The sequence below is a fragment of the Leuresthes tenuis genome, unplaced genomic scaffold (assembly GCF_036924035.1).
Source record: "Leuresthes tenuis unplaced genomic scaffold, fLeuTen1.0.hap1 SCAF_7, whole genome shotgun sequence".
Taxonomy (NCBI): domain Eukaryota; kingdom Metazoa; phylum Chordata; class Actinopteri; order Atheriniformes; family Atherinopsidae; genus Leuresthes; species Leuresthes tenuis.
The window spans coordinates 20,103,563-20,112,354 of NW_027325361.1; positions in this window are offsets into that span (position 1 = coordinate 20,103,563).

The following is an 8,792-nucleotide window of genomic DNA, read 5'->3' on the forward strand; positions in this document are numbered from 1 at the left end:
TGATAACAGCCCAAGGACCGGAGATGCGACCCTTTGCCTTTTGTCCCTCTTGGCCTCCGATCTTCTATCAGCAGGAATGATTTTCGTGAAGAAAGCCTCCTACTTAGTGGCCTTTTGAACGTGAGCAAACACCCCTCCTTCCTGTCCGTGGCCTGTGGTGAGGGCAGGGCCTGCAAAGTTAGATAAAACAAGCCTTTAGACAGACTAATATCAACAAAAGCTCAGTCATCGATTAGCTCAACAATTGCCAGTGGGTCACTCTTTGCCCAGAGACCACAACCAAAACTTTAAAAGTGGATTTAACTGGGACTTTTTGTCAACCTAGTTTGAGGGACGCGTCTTTTAAAAAAAGTAAAGTCATAGAAATCTCAACTCTGAACCTATTTGGATATGTAATTCATTTTTTTATGTGTTAATGTTTCATTTAGTACTATTGTTTTAGAGAGGGATGCCCCATGCAAGCCGCTGGCCGTTTTTAAACGATAAGGCATTGTTCTGCAACCATCTCACTTTCAACAAACCCTGAGAGTAAATCTAATAAACAAGGTATTCGTAGTGTCTGCCCAGCGGCTCCGACTGGAGACCTAACGCTCAAACATGGGTCACAAATCCACTCCCTGAGCACTTAGTTAGTAACGCCTGCTCACTTGTGCTTTTTACTCAATCAACCGATCACATGGCAGCAGCGCTTTACATAAAATCATCCAGACGCATATCAGAGGCTTTTGGTCGATGACTTGGTGGGAGTTGGTCTGCTTTGAGTAATTTAGAAACCGTCTCAGTTTACTTCGAAGATAGTGAAAAGCCAAACAACCCCAGTGGGGGCAAACAAGAGGTCGGAGGGGAAAATGCCCAGACTGGAGAGAAGAGTGAACAGCATGTCCCAACCTCAGAGTGGGTGTGCTACAGGGACCACAAGACCACGCAGGGTTTGACACATGCAAGCCATGAACGCAATTCCAACCCGACAAGTGTCAACAGCCCAGGCCGGTGGTGGTGAAACAGTGTGGGGATGCTTTTCTTGGCTACCTTCAGCCCTTCAGCATCACTCTCAGACCTGAATCCAGAACAACACTTCCTGGATTCCTGGACTTAAAGAGGCTGGTGGCATTTACAGTTTCAGACAGTCGTGGGAATGTCTCTTAAAACACGAGGTAACGAGGACATTTTGGGAGAAATGCGGTGCTCTGGCGAGTGATTACAGCAGCAGGGAGCTATAGGTGCTCTGCACTGATTCTGATTGGCTGGGAAGTGGGCACTAGCTTTTACAAAGGGAAAAAATATAACTGACACCTATGACATAGGTGTTGCTTTACAAATGTATTGTGAGAATTGAACAAATGATAAATGATATATAAACAGAGCTTTGGTTTGGATGTTTTCAGCCCTTCAGCGTGTTGCAGTCATGGTAAGAGCAGCTCGCCTCGTCTCTTACGCCGCAGCATCCATAGTAGTAAGCTCCAGCAAAATGCAACCACTTGCAAGAGTGCAGCACATTCAAAGTTTGTTTTTAGGCTTTTGTTACATGGGCCAAACATGTTAATGGCATCGATTCCATCTTAGTTTTGTGCTTTTTATGGGAAGTGGTGTGTGAAATAAGAACGCTGAAAATAGAAAGAACCAGGTTGTTATTGCAGTGTGTTGCTTTGAAGAGCAGGCTACCCCTCCATCTGTCAGTTAGGTGAGACACAAACACAACAAACCGCAAGTGACAATGTTGACATATATTTACAGTGAATATTGCAGGTGCAGCTAACAGACTCCTCATACCGATTCTGTTCTGTTTCTGACTGTTCGGCGTTTGCTGTTTAACATTTTACTGGATACAACATCAGCAAGTGGCACCACGGCGCACCGATTAATTCTCATGGCTTCCAGTCATACTGCAACTACCAAGAGCCTCTTCTGAGAAGTCGCTGCCTATTTCTGACTGTCAAGTCTCAGGCTCCACGCCTCTCAGCAAACTTGCTGTCTGTGGATGTAACAGTCTTCAGAGACAGAGAAGCACTCAGCTGCCACCGCAAACTGAAACCCTGTGGCTCCAGGATTGAGAGGAGATCCGCAGAGTTGGAGTTTCACACATTGTTGTGTGATCTGAGATAAGACACCCTCAGCTGTATCCGCCCCTCACTTAAAACACATAGACGGGCTCGCAAGCATAACGGAAAATATTCCAGGATGTCGTGCTGCAACAAAGCAAGAATCGTACACCCTGAAAGTTCATAGCATGTATCATGATGCATTCATCTGCATTTGTAAATATCTGTTAGTGTGTGAGCTGAATGTGTTGTGCACGTACTTGCATAAGTACAAGGAGGTATTTAAAAAGGACATATTACGCTTTTTTGGAGTGTCATATGTTTTGTGCATATGAAGGTTGCAAGGTTAGAAAAACCTCAGTCTAGAAGAAAAGGAAATTATTCTACACCACAGAAAGCCCTTCGTCTGAACTGCCTCAAACATCTAGTCCAGACTTTTCTTTAATTTCTTATCTTAATCTCCTAGGCTAGTTTGGCATGCTTTGCATGAGCAGCTGCCTTCAACTTAACGCGACCGCTTAAGTGACCAATCAGAGCATACCAGAAATTTTGGAAGGGGATTCTTAAAGAAACGGACTAAAACGGAGTGTTTTTAAAAAAGATAAGTAAGATGGTAAACCTATTACAACCTAATATGAGCACTTTATTGTGTGTTTTTTTTCCACATATTTATCACATTTCAGACCTACATACTGCACAAACTGCAGAGACAGATTATCTAAAAGAAAATGCTGTTGTATGTCACTTTGCTATTTGCAAGACAACATTCCACTTTTAAGATTTTAACTCAAACAGCCCACCATGTCAGGTTGAGAAGAGCCTCACATAGCGGGGGTGATGTCAAAAGTTGAAAGTTGACATCACAGTATTAGGTGCACTGGGGATTTTGTTTCTTTTTGAACCTGTCCCATGCAGTGCGACAGGTTACAAAGATTTGAAATACAGAAGAACCTGGAGGGAAGAGTGCGTCTGTCTCAGCAAACATCCGCAAGACCCGTCAAAATCAAAGGTGGCACAATTACTGAAAATGTTACGAGAACATCAAATCCTGCTTAAAAGTAAGGCAGGTGAACTGAAAACGTAGTTACTTTACCACCTTTTCAGATGCTATTCCTGCGGTGTAGCAGTGTCATTCAGTAATGACACCTACCGTTTGGGAGGAAGACAGCAGGGAGTCAAGCACACCTCAAGATCCAGTATGAGCAGTTATGGTGCTTAACTGACATCACCACTTGCTTGACCGCAGCTTTAGATGGGAAGACTGCTGAAACACGCCAGCAGCTAGCATGGTTCTGTCTAAAGCTACCCACCTTCCAGCAGCCCAGACTTCATGAACCCTTCTCTAAAGCTGTCGGCCTCTACTTGCATAATACTAGGATCCATAGAGACGTTACTGGGTTGTTTTTGTCTTGTTCAGTGTTTGGAAATCACTGTCATTTGCACAAATCTGCAGGACAGAACAACAGGATGGGAGGTGGGTTCATGAAAATTTAAATCCGAGCTGTCCCCAGATGCTTTCACATTTCCTTGTTTTACATAGTGTTTTCATCCATTTTGCTCTCTTGTTTAAGTGCATGCTTTTATCATTTTACATAAGGAAAACAAACAACCTCTTTGCTCTGATGAAAGCCCCATCTGCACACGGGTAATGGAGCAAACACACTGAAGATGCATTTTCTTCAGATCAGGTCAGGGCATACACATTAGAGCTCGTCCTTATGTCTCCTCCTCTGTAAGACCTCAGGCTGTTCGCATGATCAGCAGGGACCTTGCTGTCTTTTGTCTATTTTTGTTTGTTCCCTGCACGGTTGAAAGAGAAGAATGACTGTCTGTTTGAAACATTACCTGATGGATATTTATGCAGCTGTGAGGCAGTGAAGAGAACCTTTGATATCTTTTTCAGACACACACAGGCGCATGCACACAATCTTTCTGCAAAACCCCAACCGAGCCTCCACTGGGCCACTGCAGGACAACATGCACAAGAACCAGTCACACTCAGAGGTGTACAGCTGTCTATCCTCATCAGTGCAGAGTTGACCTCGCAGTAAGACCTTGCGACCTCAGGGGAAATAGCGCGGAGGTCATGGTTAAAATAAATCCTGGAGACTGGGTAAACAGGATGTGTACACCAACCCAAGCATATGGCACCCACTAATCAAACAACGCTCGTCTTTGAGGAAAAGAAGTGGAAATAATGTCTGCGGAAGCCACAAGAGACAGTATTAGTAGAAACATACTGTTCTGCAATATAATGGATCAAGCTGCTTAGCAACAAAACCAGCTCCTGGAGCTCAGAGAGGATTTTCTCCCATCAAATGTACTGTAATTTATTTTAAGGCTAAGAGAGTAGTTGTCAGAGTGAATTAGAAATGTCAAGCGATTACTTATGGAGAGTGGAGTTTCTTGGAGCCAATCACAAACAGCCATGATGCACTGATAATGAAATGGTGCAAACAAACTTGTCGGTGGTGCATTAGTCATATGCCTTTTGATATTCTTCCCACTCTCGTTAGTTTGACTACTATGTCAGTGTATTTTTAACGGTATTTTCATAGATTCAGACTAAGTCTTGATTGGTCAGTCTTGATTGTTATTCGGGAGGCTGACCTCACTGCTCTCAGTCTTGCTTTAAGTGCGATTGATCAGTTGTTTCACTCATTGCACTAAAACAACCATCAATAAGCCACACATCAAATATCTATGAGTCACTGGATGAATCAGAGACATGTGGGCAACGATTCAGGGACTGGGAACAGACTTAGTTAGTGTACACCTTCACATTTGTCATGGATTAAAGAAAGCTAGCTATATTTTCTGACACAAGGTTTTAAATATGATCTATTCATTACTATTGAAACCAATAAGCTCAGGAAAAAATGTGTTTTATCATGTCAAATAATCTTCAGAAACTGAAAGCTACTACCATTCATTTGGCCACTTCTGATAGTAGTTGTGAAAAAAATTGTGCTGAGCATCCATGCAGAGGTCTCTGCAACTTAAATGCTGCCTTTACAGATTTAGCACTTGGGTGGTTTTTGGCAGCTGTCATATGTCAAGTGCTCTTTTAGTTGGTGTTATCTACCTCTCTTTTCTCTGAGAAAAAGATCAGCTACCTTTCAGCAGTTGTTCCAGTGACCTTTAGCAGTTGTGGGGGTAAAATTGGCTGAGGTTCTGGTATCCTTTTTTTCTTTCTGCATATGAATCTACTGTATACACACAGACCTGAAAAACAGAGTTCCCATATTACTAATTTGCAAAGTAGGAGCTGTATCCTGTCCTATAGGGCAAAAACCCATTCTCTTACATTTACATCCTCTGTTCAGCACACGACTGATGATCATTACAGGGTATTTCCACCCTAAAAAAAACCCTGAGAATATGACAATAACTGTACCTGCTGCAGAACTGTGCGGTGCAGGATTTTACGATGTACAAACTGGGTCTCCTGCATGGCCTGGCCCACGGTTGTCTAATCATGCCTCTGTCTGACTTCATTGCAAAAAGGTGTACAATTGCTGCTCCTTGCTGTACTGCACAAACAACATGACTTCTCAAGCTAAGCACGCAATCAAAAAGGGCAGGTTAGCAGTTTGGATGCCCTCCAACAGGTGTTCTGCTGGAGCAGGCAGGGCATATTTGCTTATTCCTCCTTGGCACCCACCCTCACCTCCACGGTCCCTCTCACCCCACTTTTACCCAGCCACCCTTCCATCTATCCACCCTTGGCCCCCATTAGCAAATGCGAAAGGCAATGAGTTGGCCTTCCTCCAAGCAGGAGCTGAGCAGAGCTGTGCCTGATCTTGCTTGCCAATGTGTAGTTATATGTGGGAGTAGTCAGCATTTAACATTTAGAAAAAGGACAGAAATCCCTCTCTGGGAGCCAGCTTTTTTTAAACAAAAAACCTTTTTGACAGCTACCTCCACTTACGCTTTCTTCTTTTTTGCAGTGCACACAGTGAGGAAACACCAGTTGCATGCGTGGGCTTAGCATAGTTTCCACTTAGGAAAGGTGAATTTCAAAACTCCTCCAGCAAGAAACATGCAACCAAAAAAAAAGGGAGGTAGAAAAGCTCGAGTTTTGTTTTTTTTTGCTCAGTGCTATTTTGTTAGCGCCAGCAACAGAGTTCACTATCAAATGATGAAGTGCAGGTTCCAAAAACCCCTGCATAATTAACATTAAGATCAAATGATAGATTCAGACATCCACTAAAGTGCTTTATGATTCTAGTGTATGTCCCAAAGTCCCTCGAAACCCCATGTCAAGCATGACATACATTTACATTCCATTTAACTGTTAATGGAGATAATTGTGTGCAAATGGGAGCAGTTTTGAATGACTGATAAGCAGCATGCACAGGGCTATTAGTATGTGTGTGTGTGTGTGTGTGTGTGTGCATGGGCTTAAGCATGCATGTGTGTGTGTGTGTATGTATGTGTATGCAGTTAATGATGTTTATTTAACTTTGGGGGAAGCCCTCTGCCCATTGTTCATAAAACTCCATATATGGTAATGTAAACACTGCGCTTCGTAACTCCTCTGGAGCGTGTACACAAAACTGAATGAACACAGGAAGACTCACTCTGGCAGGAAGTGGCTGCTGCTTCCATGGTAACGAACCTGAAACCTGAAGCAGCGAGGGAGACTCGCCACACTCACTATCTTGACGTCATTTCTAGTACACTACGACTAAAAGGCAGCAGCTGCCGAGCACCCACAGAACACACAAAGATACAGGGACCTTGTGAATGCTTAAAGAAAAATGATGTGAGGCTGTATAAATATTTTGCCCAGCTTCACACTTTAATGAGAGTTGTGCACTGGAAAATCCCCATAGGTTCACTGCAAAAACATAGTGATTTATAAGAAGCACAGCTAGCATTAATTGTTAGGAAAACAGATTATCAAAAGGATGACTGATGAGTATGCAAGTAGCAAGTTAACAATATAGTCACAGCAAATTCTCAAACTATCGCTTTTACAGACTAATGGCGTGTGAAAGAAGTTTTTTTTTTTTTGGTTTACACAACCACTCATTTTGTGGGTCTGTGCCTCACAGTCTTTACACTGTTTGGATGAAGAAAAGACTTTTGGATTTTATTGCTAGAAGTAACATTGCTAATGACTAAATATTAAAGTCAGTGTTTACCGAGATTATATTTAGGGTCATGCACGACACCGTCCAAAAGTCTCAAACCACCTGTCATTTCTTCATAAGGAGTCAGGCTTTCTTTCATCTTTGAATTTGAACTGGTTTTTGAGCAATAACTCTCCAGGCATTTTGAAGGTCTTTCAGTCCACTCCTTGTACCCAAACATTTCAAAGGAATGTGCTTTTATGTTTGTTAGGCTACTTAACACTGACCTATGAATCATTTAACCAAAAAAAAAAGTCACCTAACTCAAGGGATGAATCAGTGTTGTGTCTACATATGTCCACGACAATCTTAACAATAAATTATTTCTTCCAATTTCTTTAGGTGCTGCTACAGAAAACACTAATGACAGCACAAGTTAGCAGGAATGTTATAGTATATTTGCATCGCGAAAATTACTATTACAAAGCGCTATTAGCTGAAAATTTGGCATATCTCAGCATGTACAGTGAGTTAAGTTTAAGGAAACCGGACAAGTCTAGAACAAGAGATAAGGTGTCACTTTAAGTATCTGAATATGATAAGAAGGACGTGACACAGGATGACAGACACATCTGGCGAAAGGCTCAAGACACGAAAGCTCATCTAAGAGGGTTCAGGCTGTGCTCAAGAATAAAGTCCAAGCTTGTATGAATTGTAGAAATTTAAGTTTGATTTTCAAACTTTCAAACATATTTCCGTTTATGTTTTCACGTTTCATTGAAAAGCAGCACCTACTGACTGTTTTCCTGACATGTATTTCTTGTGTTCTGTCAATATGTAAAAGAGCATAAAGATTACAATAAAATCCGGCCCCTGAGAGCTAAATATAAAGTGATGACGGACAGCTCAAGACTTTTGCACAGAACTCTACTTTTACCACGAAAAATGTTGTGTTCCCAGATCTTGCAAGAGTGGGCTGTTGAGACACAGAGAAGTCTTGAACAAATTTAAAAAATGTGTCCTTTTTTGTTGAAAAAAAATGACGGATAAAGTGGCAGAATGGGTCACTGCATATGGGTCCAGTTTTTTCATCGGAGCCTGAAGGGCTCAAGAGTCAGACTCTATTTTGATGTTCAAATCTCTCACTGGAAATATGAGACATACGACCAGCCGTTATAGTCTTCTACCTAAAGGGCGTGTTAGTATAGGAAAACTATATAACACAGAAAGATGGGGAAAAAAACAGCTCTTTAGTTGGCTTGTTTTTAAGCAGCCTGATTCTGTTCAACCTGTTGTGTTGTTACAAACAGACACAATTTGGCTGTTTGTCTGTCCACACACAAAATAAGAAAATTAGCCCAACTGTAATCGCTGAGTCAAAACAAAACATTTTTTTAAAAAATTGACTACTATATGCTATATGAATTCGTTAGGTCCACTAACTCCAGCAAACTTGCAAAATGTGCTAAAGTTTAAATGTACTGTTACCAAAATAGAGAGCCTATTTGTCAGAGTTATCTTTAGAAGCTGGGAAATGAGGCGTTGGTAAAGAAGTCAAATGTCAGTACTCCCAGCTACGACTAATAAGAGGAGGCAACATTGTGTTATCCAGGGAGAAGGTATGCATTATTCGTGTAATTATTTGCAGTTGTGAGCGAGCTTGTGATACAGGGAG